This window comes from Pantherophis guttatus, chromosome 4 (genome assembly GCF_059756535.1).
Source record: "Pantherophis guttatus breed Tessera chromosome 4, ASM5975653v1, whole genome shotgun sequence".
In the NCBI taxonomy this organism is placed as follows: domain Eukaryota; kingdom Metazoa; phylum Chordata; class Lepidosauria; order Squamata; family Colubridae; genus Pantherophis; species Pantherophis guttatus.
In genome coordinates, this window is record NC_142066.1 from 60,234,131 (window position 1) to 60,246,810 (window position 12,680).

Consider the following 12,680-nt stretch of genomic DNA (forward strand, 5'->3'; position numbering starts at 1 on the left):
AAAAAGTTGAGGGCAGGGGATGAAGTCCCTGCCCGGCTTGGAAGACGAAAACAAGGCCTCGGGGGGGGGGGTCGCCATGGATGCGGCCTCGGAGGATGCAGGCGCAGCAACAGACATGTTTGTGATCTGACGAGCCTTGTGTAGGAGAGATTTGAACAATGAGGGCCTGAACAGCCCGGTAAAAGCAGGAACATCAGGAGTGAGGCCCTCGTCTTCTGAAAATTCCAAGTCCTCGACCATATGTTCCCCATGATCGGAATCATCCGAAGAATCGGGCGCCAAGTGATGAGAGGGCCTCTGAGTCGGTGCCATAGGTGGTTGAGGCACCTGACGGGAGGTCGTCTGTACTAGAGGCATGGGCGGTTGTTGGAGTCCCGCAGCCCACAGAGAGGACAAGGCATTAGATAGCAACAACTGTAAGTCCATCTGGGAAGACGATAATTGACCATCAGCCCCGCGAAGACCAGCGGCGGTTGGAGTGAACGTCGCCTCGGGACGCGGGGCGGGAGGGGGGGCGGAGTTGAGCAAGCCCACCGATGAAACGTCCGGCAATGAGATTGAAGCTCTCTTGGACAGGCGTCCAGAAGTGCTTGGCTGCGGTGGATCAGGCGCCTGTGACCCGCTGGGCGACGAAGGCAAAGGTGCTGTATTCAGGCCAGTTGGAAAAACCGAGGCCAAGGTGGCCTGTCTGGCCTTGTCAAATTGGCGCTCCAAAGCCCTGTGGCGTCGTTGCGCGTCTTTATCCGCCGCTGCCGATGACCTAGGCTGGCGGGAGTCCTCAGAAGCAGATAAGACCCTGCTACGAGATTTTGACTTGTGCTTGGCTGGAGCCCTAGGGGAGCTGGGCTCCTGCTCCGCATCGGATGAAAAATAAGCATCCGCCATTATGACAAGACCGAATATAGTTCAATTTTTCCTTTGTTTTTTTTTTATATATATATATAAGTGTACTATTGAAAAAAGGTAATGAAAAAATAGTCCTTACTATATTTATCGTCTTTTTCCTCTCTTTTCTTTTTTTTTTTTTTTTTTTTTTTTTTTGAGTTATAAACCAACAATATCCGAACTATATACACGTAGGCACCCCAACCGCTGAGGGTAGCCGAAACAGTCCAGCCAAGCAATCTCTGACAGGAATGACAAGAGGCTGGTTAAGGTGTCAAGAGGAAAAAAATTTAAGTACTGCCCAGACTGCAATTATGGGACAACAGGCAACTGGTCCACTTAACTGGCAGACAGCCACAGAGGCACACCCCCAAAAAACTGCTTCAAGGTGTAGAGAGAGTGGGGTAACCCAGTAACACAACGGCCCTTAAGAAGCAATTGCGATCCCAAAATGGCGCCCGTTAAAATTGCCGCCAAGAAATAGCAACAAAATGGCGGCCGTGGACTGTCCGGAACCCGGCGGCAGCTCAGGCGGCTAAACAACGTCCAAAAAACGGGGCCAAGGGCACTCCTCACCGGACGCCGCCCAAGGGACGGACGTCAGCGAATCTCACCACCGTAGCAGCAGGCACCTTCCGGAGCGCTGCGGGCTGGAGCGAAGCTTCCGACTCCGTCTAGGCAGCTGGAGCCCCGGGCGGCAACTTTGAAAAGGCTGACGATTAGAGCGCAGCACAGACGAACCGCAGCGGTGGGAATCTCAGCAAGACATCAGAGGCCGCAGGGCAAACCATGCGGAGCACTCCGGAGCCGCCCTAAGAGAGCCAAAACTAATTTGCAGAGGAGAGGTGTGGGGGGAAAAAAACGGCAATCGCAAACCCCGCGCTCCACACCGGCGGCTTAAAGGAAGGCAGGGAACCGCCCCGAAGGGCCGGTAACCCACGCTGCTGTCAAAAGGGAGCAATCCCCTGGGCGGAGGATGGGCTGGGTCCCCAGGCACCACTCACACGCCCTGCAGCACACCGATAGAGGCTCTCACCGAATAGGAGAAAAATACTACTAAAAATAAAGAAAAAAACCTAACGCAATACTAAGAAATCCTTCTAAAAAAAGCACGAAGAGAAAAGCACACCAGTCAGTCAGCGACTGAGTGAAAAGACTGGTGCATCATGGGAAAGTGGGGCGTGGCCACAGCACGGAGAGACAGTTAAGAAAAATATCACCCAGTCAAAAAGAAGCGAGGAGGAAGGAAACCCAAAGGTGGATTGCAGGAGCAGAGGGCTGGAAAATAGAATAGAATAGAATAACAGAGTTGGAAGGGACCTTGGAGGTCTTCTAGTCCAACTCCCTGCTTAGGCAGGAAACCCTACACCACTTCAGACAAGCGGTTATTCAATCTCTTCTTAAAAACTTCCAGTGTTGGAGCATTCACAACTTCTGGAGGCAATTGGGTCTCTGATTAATTGTTTTAACTGTCAGGAAATTTCTCCTTAGTTCTAAGTTGCTTCTCTCCTTGATTAGTTTCCACCCATTGGTTCTTGTCCTACCCTCAGGTCCTTTGGAGAATAGCTTCTTTGTGGCAGCCACTGAGATATTGAAACACTGCTATCATGTCACCCCTGGTCCTTCTTTTCATCAGACTACACATACCTAATTCCAGCAACCGTTCTTTACATGTTTTAGCCTCCAGTCCCCTAATCATCTTTGTTGCTCTTCTCTGCACTCTTTCTAGGGTCTCAACATCTTTTTTACATCGTGGTGACCAAAACTGGATACAGTTTATAAATTAATTATATACAGTATATATATTCATAAACATTTAATTTCTCTAATAAATATATATATTAAAATCTTAATTTTTGAAAAGGTAAGTCTATCTTCTTTGTAGACTTCTTTTTGATTCTTTTTTATTTGACCTATGCATGTTAATTTACCCTTATTTTTTCTGATTAATACCATATGTTTTTGTAACATAATCATGGATGGACTGAAAGATTTTAAATATTTATTAATTTTATTTCTTTTTACTGAATTACGGTACCTAATCGCCTTATAGTTAAAGGAATCATCCTATATTGTCTCTCTGATTGCCCAATTAAATTTCTGTTCTGATAGAGCTCATTATTCACTTCTTTCTCACTGTGCTGGCCTGATACTGGTTATCTGCTTTTTCTTTGTTTAATGTTATTTCTGAAATTTCCACGAATGTAGTAATGCAATTGCAATTAGAAGGCTTTGGAACTGATTTTTATGCTTGTTAGGGACATTAAAGTTGCTTGTCTGCCTCCCTGCTGCCCTTCCTATCTATCTATCTATCTATCTATCTATCTATCTATCTATCTATCCATTCATCCATCCATCCATCTTCCCATCTTCATTATTTTTATAAATAACTCAAAGCAGCAAACAAACCTTTCCTTTGTTCTCCTATTTTCTCCACAGCAACAACCTTGTGAGGTAGATTGGGCTAAGACATCATGACTGTTCCAAAGTCACCCCACCAACTTTTTTGTTGGGACTAACATTCACAGTCTTCTAATTTCTAGCCTGGTGCCTTAACTAGCTATTCTTGTTTTGTTTACCATTTTTACAAAACAAAATTATCAACAGTAAAGCCCTGTCTTACGCTACCTATCTTTTTTGCCCCCTACATCCTTCATCTTCAGCCCTTCCCCATATTTTTCAATTATTACACGCACTTTTACTCCCTCATCCCATTTAGACCACATGTGAACATTATTCACGGATTAGATCCTTTAACCGGACTAATTTAGATGACTGCTACATCGAGCTCTAGCTTCCCCCTTCCCAGCTTGCCTTGCCTTTATAATTACTTCCAATAATACTTTGGCATTCTTTGTGTCTTATTTTTCCAACTAATACAAGCAAGATCAATTGTTTAACAATATTGAACATTTTCACAAGTAGTAAAAATCTCCTCAAGACTTGTTATTATTTATATCCCATGTTTATTATTTTTATAAATTGCTCAAGGAGGTAAACATGTCTAATACTCCTACCTCTTCCTATTTTCCTCTTAACAACAACAACCTGTGAAATGGATTGGGCTAAGAGAAAGTGATTGTCTCAAGGTGACCCAGCTGGCTTCCATGTCTAAAATGGGATTGGGAGTCACAGTCTCTTGGCTTCTAGTCTGGTGCCTTAATCACTCGATTAAACTGGCACACTTATTAATTCTTTATTAAATATTATTTAAATTTATGAGGATTTTATTCATCTCTGGGAGTGTAGTAATAATATGTTTTCTTTGTAGATGATAAATTAGTTTGAAATGAAACCCCATTTATATCTTATTTCTCTTTTTATGTTTTTTTGTTACAGGTTTGAAGACCTTTTTTTGGGAGTGTGGCATAATCAATATCCTAAAAAAATAATTTTGACACTATCCCAATTTATATTTTAGTCAATGAGCTTGTTGCAAAATTCTTTCTCTCACCTGGTTCCTTTCAAATCTTATTAATATATCTCTTGGTTTTTACAACTCACTGGCTTTAAAAGAGAAGAACTGGTGTCTTCCTTATTGTTATGTGAATACTTTAAATCACTGTTCACCTTTGAGATAAGATATCCAATTAAATTAGTCTTTTCTCCTCTTTACCTGATTTCCCTCAGATTATTTCTTCTGTTCTGACCCAGTATATCAACCAAATGCAGTCTAGTATCAATGACATCTTTTTGAACTTTTTCAATGTCATTTTTCATAGGAACATCATAGACTTTGCTGCCAATCTGAGGAACTGATGTAATTTGAGAAGACAAATCTTTTATTTGCTTATTAACTTGTTCAAACGTATCTGCCAAATTCTTTCAAAATAAAGTGATTGATTTATCCTATTCCACCTTTATTTATTTTTATTTTTATTTATTTATTGAATTTCTATACCGCCCTTCTCCCGAAGGACTCAGGGCGGTGAACAGAATAAGATTTCATATACATATATTTTTTTTATAAACAGTAAATAATAAATTGAGTCAACTTAGTGTATCTGCTAAGACCTTGGCATAGAATTTAGATGTTTATGCTAGCCCTGCTTGTTGAAACAGAAAGGTCGTCAGGGCACGTCGGAAAGGGCGAAGATCTGGGATTATTCGTATTCCAGGGGGTATTTTGTTCCAAAGAGTAGGTGCCCCCACAGAGAAGGCTCTCTCCCTTGGAAATACTAGACGACATTGTTTTAATGATGGTACTATGAGTAAGCCTACTCTGTGAGAGCGTATTGGTTGGTGGGAGGTTATCGGTTGCAGCAGGTGGTCTTGTAAGTACTCAGGTCCTAAGCCATGGAGCACTTTAAAGGTAAGAACCAACACCTTGAAGCACACTCGGAAGGCCACCGGAAGCCAGTGCAGCTCGCGTAGAATAGGTGTTACATGTGAGCGCCATGTTGCTCCCATAATTACTCGCGCGGCCGCATTCTGGACCAGTTGGAGCTTCCGGGTGCACTTCAAGGGGAGCCCCATGTAGAGAGCATTGCAGTAGTCAAGTCGGGAAATGACGAGGGCTTGAGTGACTGTGCGTAATGAGTCCCGGTCTAGAAAGGGACACAATTGGCGAATCAGGCGAACCTGATAGAAAGCTCCTTTGGCCACGGCTGTTATATGATCTTCTAAAGACAGTCGTGCATCCAGGAAGATGCCTAAATTGTGAGCTTTCTCTGCGGGGGTCAATGACTCATCCCCAATAGTTAGTGATGGGACTAACTGGCTGTACCAGGACGCCGGCAGCTACAGCCACTCAGTCTTGGAAGGGTTGAGTCGAAGCCTGTTTCTCCCCATCCAGACCCGTATGGCCTCAAGGCACCGGGACATCACTTCAAGGGCATCATTGGGGTGGTTTGTGGTGGAGATGTACAGCTGAGTGTCATCAGCATACAGATGACATCGCACCCCAAAACCATGGATGATCACCCAGTGGCTTCACATAAATGTTGAACAGGGGAGGCAAGAGGACTGACCCCTGTGGCACCCCGCAAGTAAGGGGCCTCGAGGTCGATCTCTGTCCACCTGTCAACACAGACTGTGACCTGTCAGAGAGGTAGGACAAGAACCACCATAATACAGTGCCTCCCACTCCCAGCCCCTCCAACCGGTGCAGCATGATACCATGATCAATGGTATCAAAAGCCGCTGAGAGATATAATAGGACCAGGATAGAGGAACATTCCTTATCCCGAGCCCTCCAGAGATCATCAACCAACGCGACCAATGCTGTTTCTGTGCTGTATCCAGGCCTGAAGCCGGACTGGAACGAGTCTAGATAGACAGCTTCATCCAGGTACTGTGGGAGCTTTCATGCCACCACACTTTCGACAACCTTCGCTAAAAAATGAAGGTTGGAGACTGGACGGTAGTTTGCTAAAACAGCCGGATCCAGAGAGGGCTTCTTAAGGAGGGGTCTCACCACCGCCTCTTTCAAGGCGGGAGGTAAGAATCCCTTGCTCAGAGAAGCGTTAATAATTCTCTGGAGCCAGCTACGTGTAACCTCCCGGGTAGCCAGCACTAGCCAGGAAGGGCACGGGTCCAATAAACATGTGGTCGCATTCAGCCTCCCCAGTAACCTGTCCACATCCTCAGGAATCACAGTATCAAACTCATCCCAGATAATGTCCTCAAGATCTGCCCTCGTCATTTCATCTGAATTAACACATTTAGAGTCCAAGCCTTCCCGAATCTGAGCGATTTTATCGTGCAGATATTGTGCAAAATCCTCAGCTCACCCTTGCAGAGGGTCTTCCCGGGCTCTCAGCTGGAGTAGAAAGCGGATAACCCTAAACAAGGTGGCTGGGCGATTATCTGCCGATGCAATGAGCGGAAAAAGAGTTACATTTTGCCGCTTTTACATTCGGTCGGATTTGGAACGGCTGGTCCTCCAAATGCTCTCTAGGCGTCTTTTCCAGCGTTTCATCCCCCTCAGCTAATCAGAGAATCAAGGAGCTGGGTAGGTTCGACGCCTGGTCAGAGGTCGCAAAGGCACGACCCGGTCTAAAGCATCAGCGGCCATCCTATCCCAGGACGCCACTAGGTCTTCAGCCGAGTCATGAGCCAAGGTCTCAGGAAATGGCCCAAGCTCCATCCGGAACCTATCAGGATCCAACAGGTGCCTGGGGCGGAACCATTTAATTGATTCCGCCTCCCTGTGGTGGGTTGTAGTGGTCAGAAGGTCAAGCTTAAGGAGAGAATGGTCTGATATGACAAGGGTTCGATGACTATATCCCCTATATCTAGACCATTCAGCCACTGGTCAGAGATAAAGATCAAATCCAGAGTGTGTCCCCCCGTGTGAGTAGGCCCATGAACTAATTGGGTCAGGTCCATGGCCATCATGGAAGCCATAAACTCCCGAGCTCCTTCAGACGTTTCACCAATGGATGGCAGGTTGAAATCTCCCATAACCAGTAGCTTAGGAGTCTCAACTGCCACCTTGGCTATTACGTTGAGGAGCTCAGGCAGGGTTGCTGATACGTGGCAGGGAGCCAGGTACGCAATCAACAGGCCCATCTGTAACCCATAACCCCACTTCACGAGGAGGGACTCACATCCGGTTGTCTGTGGGACAGTGACTTCCCTAGGGTCAAGACCTTCCTTTATAATGACCACCACACCTCCACCCCTGCCCTGAGTACTTGGCTGATGGAATGCGTGGAAACCTGGTGGGCACATTTCTACGAGGGGGACCCCCCCTTCATTGCCCAACCAGGTCTCCGTAATACCTGCCAGGTCCGCTTTTCCTTCCTGAATTAGGTCACAAATGAGGGGGGCTTTGTTAGCCGTGGACCTGGCGTTGCATAACATCAGCCTAAGACTCGGGCTCTGAGACCTTGAGCAACCCAAGGAAAGAGAAGAGCTTTGGAGGTTGGAGCACGCCACCGCTTGAAGATAGTGGGAGCGTACCCCCATGACATGATGTGGCCTCCTGCTCCCACCATATCTGCCCCTCCCAACCATAACCTTGATGGAACAACCCATTTCCATGCCAGTATTAAGTCTGCCTATTCCCAGTTCCGAGTTTCCTATGATGTAATTTTGTGTTGACTTTGCCTTCACTTTTGGAATATTATTTGCTAATCCCTCCCTCTGTGGATTGCCCCCCAAATCCACATGATCCACCCTGTTTACACCCACCCCGCTTTCAGAAGCCATTAAAATTTTGGTTAGAAAATTAGATAAGAAAGCCCTTAATCCCCTTTTAGCACCATGCCACCTCTCGGGATTCCAAAATCCGTCATCAAGGTAGGCCCTCGATAATGTGGAGGGCCAAATTTGCGAGAGGGGGGGAGTCTCGCAATGCCAAGAGTTCGGTTGCCAAATACATCTAGTAAGTCAGATGGGTATAGCATTTGGGTCTGGTCCAACAGTCTGATGTAAGAGTCTTGAGACAGACGAGTAATAAATTCAGTGTGGGTAAGAAACTGGTCTTCCTTGCCCTCTCACGGCAGGGGGAAGGAGTTTAGTGCTATCTCAGTGCTATGGACAGAGGATAAAAATCTAGTCATCCTCTCACGGCAGCTCGTTCTGAATGAGATGGTCGTAATAAATTTGTTGTTCTATCTGCTCAAATGATGTCAGTAATTCGAAACTCCCTCAGCATCCACATTAGTAGCTGCCCAGACAACGTATGACAAGAGGGTGGCTCAGTTGGAAATAAAGCCAAACAGTGAAGGTAGAATGATAATAACTCCATGGGGGGGGTAGATGTATATAAAGAGGGAAGGTAGTCTAGGTGGTGAAAGTATAGTCTGGAGGCAGCTAGGTCAGTGTCAAATCAAGGTGGTAATGTATAAGCTGGAGGCAGCTGGGTTAGGGACTGGCCGAGGCAGAGAACTGAGAAAGGTCGGGGAGGCCTCCAAGGTGACCAGGTAGATAAGTCTTTTGTCAACCTCTGGCCTCTCCTACTCTCGGCATATTGAATAGTCCTCTGCATATATTGCCAGGCTCCAGACTTTAGATTATAATGATGTCTCCCAATTCCAGCAAGGGTCTAAACACCTTGCGTGATTCTGGGCACTCAAGGCACTCCAGGGGTTAAGTTTTTAGATTCCCTCTGATGATGTTGTAAGTTGTCACTGGCCTTAGCTAAGGCCTCTCAAAGAGGTAGCCATTACCGCCCCAGCAGCTATCGTTGGTGAGGGCAGCTTCAGGTTTCCCGGCAAGTCCCCAAACCAATTCAGAGCCCCCAGGGTGTCTAAGGGCTTGACAGGGACTGCCATGGTGCCATTCGTCGCCGCCACCCGCCGCCATTGTCTTTCCAACTGCCGTTGCTTTAAGAATGGAGGAACTGATGTAACTGCCATTAACAGAACTGCTAGAGTTAGCCTCCCATGGTGCCTTCACATGCCAATATCTTCCCAGTTCCGATGATCCAGAGGGTGAGAGAAACCTCGTTGAGCTGGGAAAAGGCTCCCCTAGTTGGTGCTGGGGCTGAAGGGAGTTAAATCAGCCCCGGTGGACCTCCAAACGACCCAAAGCCGCCCCATCATCAGATGGAGATTAGGCGAGAGCTGCCATCTTGGTGCATGTGCATTCCCTTTAATTCTTGTCTAAGCTGCTTAATTGGACTCCTTACTGAATCATCCTTAAGATTTATTTTTCAGGTATGGGAAGACAGACTTTTGGGCTCTCTGGCTTTTGTGCCCTCTAACAAGTTATTTTCTTTCAATATCATCACAATCTCTTTTTCATTGCCAGTTTGGGCCCTGTCTTGACTGTCCTTGATTGATTCATGTAAGCTTTAGTGCCTCTGCTATTTTGAGGAATTTTTCTCTTTTTAGACATCTTTTTATTGTTAAACTTTCCAGTTAGAGAGATATTAGTTAAAAGTAGATGGCCAACATCAGGGGAAAAAAAGCTGGTTGGAAGGAGAGTTGTGACCATAGCTTTAAGTAATATTGATATGTGTAAAAACACTTTTGGTTTTCCTGTTTTTATTAGAAATATCTATTTGCAAAATCATCTGGCTGAAGTGAACCCCTATTTTATCAAAATAGCTTCCTCCTTGTTGTTTTGACCAAAATTGGACAACTAGTGTATTTTAATTATTTTCTGTCTAAAATAAGACAGTGGTTAAATAATAAGTTTTAGTAATCTAATCAGATTTCTCATTTTGTTTACACAGGGGTTAAACAATTCAGATGCTTATTAGCAAGGCAATTCAAGGTTATATTTACTACATTGTTTTGCTCAGTGATGACAATTTCAGCATTCCTGGTTATAGTCATTAAGCAATCTTGCAGGTTGTTAAATCTCAAGTAAGCAGTGTGGGATGTCCAGGGGAGAGGGGAAGAATTTTAGTTAGGGAGCTCTCTGCAGAAAGAGGAGCTCCATGTCCATTTGGATTTTAGCAGCCAAAATCCAAAACCACAGAACTGAAACCCTTTGGCATGGAGGTCTTTCAGCCATCCTTCAGAGATAAGAGGGATTCCTCTTGGCAGGCAACATCACCCTACAACATTTCCTACCAGCTTCCAGCTACCAGCTTCCCCACTGACTTTCTGAGGAAGCTGGCAGAGAATATTACAAAAGGCAATAACATGAACACAGGATACTTGGCAAATAGTTATATATACCTCGGGTTACCCCCCAATGGACTCAGGAATCCGCTGTGGTGAGAGGACAGCGAGGATTAACATCTCCTATCATTCCCGAGTGTCATGGGAAGACGCCCAGGAATGGAGGTTCCTGTCTCCAGGGATCGACCAGCGTGATATATCCCATTCACCATGGACGGTCCCCTGTGCCTCAATGTCTTAGGATGGTGTTACGAACGTATGCAAGAACGGATTTGGTTGTTCTGAGGGATGCCCCCCTATTCTGCGAGTGGCCTGCTGGCCTGGCGAAGTTCTACCTTAATGATGGGTCCTGGGATCCCGAGAGGTGGCATGAGGGTTTTAAGGGTTTTAATAAGGGAGCGTTACATTGTTTTTTAGCTAGATTTTTAAGGGGACTGGGAAGGGGTTCAGTTTTGATATCCGGCGGGTGGCTGGGGGGGGGGCCCGCCGGGCCGATGGCAGTCCAGGTTATGGGGAGGGGGCAGCAGTCTTGGTGCGATGCGGGGACACCTGGGTGCCCCAGAGGTGAGGGTGGGATCTTTGATTCTGATTGCGATTGGGAATGGCTGCAGGTGGAGGAACGGAGGGCCGTATCGGATTTTGGGAGCCTGCCCCCGCTATCTTTGAGCAGTGGCGTGCTCCAACCCTCCTAGTTCTATCCAACCCCCTGGGGGTTTGAAAGATAGGGTTACTGGGCTCAGGCTGATTTATTTTAATGCCAGGTCTATGATCAACAAAGCTCCCCTCATTCGTGATTTGATTGAGGAGGAAAACACAGACCTGGCTTGCATTACGGAAACCTGGTTGGGCTCAGAGGGGGGTGCCCCTTTGACTGAACTTTGCCCACCAGGCTTCCGGGTGCTGCATCAGCCAAGGGCCCAGGATAGGGGAGGGGGGTGGCGGTTGTTATTAGGGAGACCCTTAGTCCGCGGGAGGTCACTGCTCCTAAGGGTGTGAGACCCTCCTCATGAAGTGGGGCCCATATGGGCAGTTGGGCTTGTTGATTGCGTACCTGTCTCCCAGCTGCGTATCAACAGCCCTGCCCAGGCTACTCGATGCCCTATTGGGGCTGGTGGTGGAGTTTCCCAGACTCATTGTTCTGGGAGACTTCAATCTGCCATCCCTGGGCGGGGCGTCGGGGGTGGCTCGGGAGTTCATGGCTTCCATGACAGCTATGGACCTGACTCAGATTATTCAGGGCCCGACACATGAGGGGGGCCACACGCCCGATCTTCTTTTTGTCTCAGAGCAGTGGCGAGTGGAGTTCGGTGGGGGATTGTCTTCCATTTATCCCCTGTAATGGACCGATCACTATCTCCTTCGGCTGGGTTTCCAGTACGCCACGCCTCCTCGCTGGGAGGCGGAGCCGACCATCTGGTTCTGCCCCAGGCGCCTGATGGACCCGGAGAGGTTCCAGACGGAGCTTGGGATGATGTGCCTCTCTCTCTCTCCTATGCCCGGCCATGACCCTGGTGGATACCTTGGATGAGGCTGCTGCCAGGACTCTTGACCGGGTCGTTCCTTTGTGGCCTCTGACACATCGCAGATGGCATCTTGGTTTACCGAGGAGCTCTGGGGGATGAAGCAATGTAGGTGAGGCCTAGAGAGCCACTGGAGAGCCAGTTGTTCCGAATCTGACCAGGCCCAGCTAAGGTCGGCCACACGGGCCTACCTGGTGAAGTTGGGGATGGCAAAGTGTCGCTACTTCACCGATGTCATTGCGTCTGCAGAGAATTACCCGGCTGCCCTGTTCAGGGTGTCCCACTCCCTCTTCACTCAGAGGGTGAGGGAAGACCCTCTGCGGGGGCGAGCCGAGGAGTTTAGCCAGCACCTGTTGGACAAGGTTGCTCAGATTTGGGACGGCTTGGACTCTGACTGGACAGAGTCAGACGGTGAGGAGGCAGCGAGTCCTGTACTTTGGGAAGAGTTTGATCCTGTTACCCCAGAGGAAGTGGACAGGATCATAGGGAAGCTGAGTGCAGCCACTTGTGTGCTGGACCCGTGCCCCTCCTGGCTGGTTTATTCAGCTCGGGAGGGGACACACGGCTGGATCCTGGTGGTGATAACAGCTTCCTTGAGGGAGGGAAACTTTCCGACCGCCTTGAAGGAGGTGGTGGTGAGGCCTCTCCTCAAGAAGCCGGCCTTGGATCCAGATGTTTTGAGTCACTTTCATCCAGTCTCCAACCTCCGCTTTCTAACGAAGGTTGTCGAGAGTGTAGTGGCGCATCAGCTCCC

General features: G+C 47.5%; 1 protein-coding gene and 1 pseudogene across 6 annotated transcripts in view; both read right to left on the reverse strand.

Moving 5' to 3' along the window:
- Positions 1-12,680, reverse strand: part of TANC2 (tetratricopeptide repeat, ankyrin repeat and coiled-coil containing 2) — a 376,797-nt gene that overhangs the window by 283,200 nt on the left and 80,917 nt on the right. The gene's annotated exons all lie outside the window — the stretch shown is intronic.
- On the reverse strand, positions 1,313-9,138 carry LOC148114123 (uncharacterized; annotated as a pseudogene).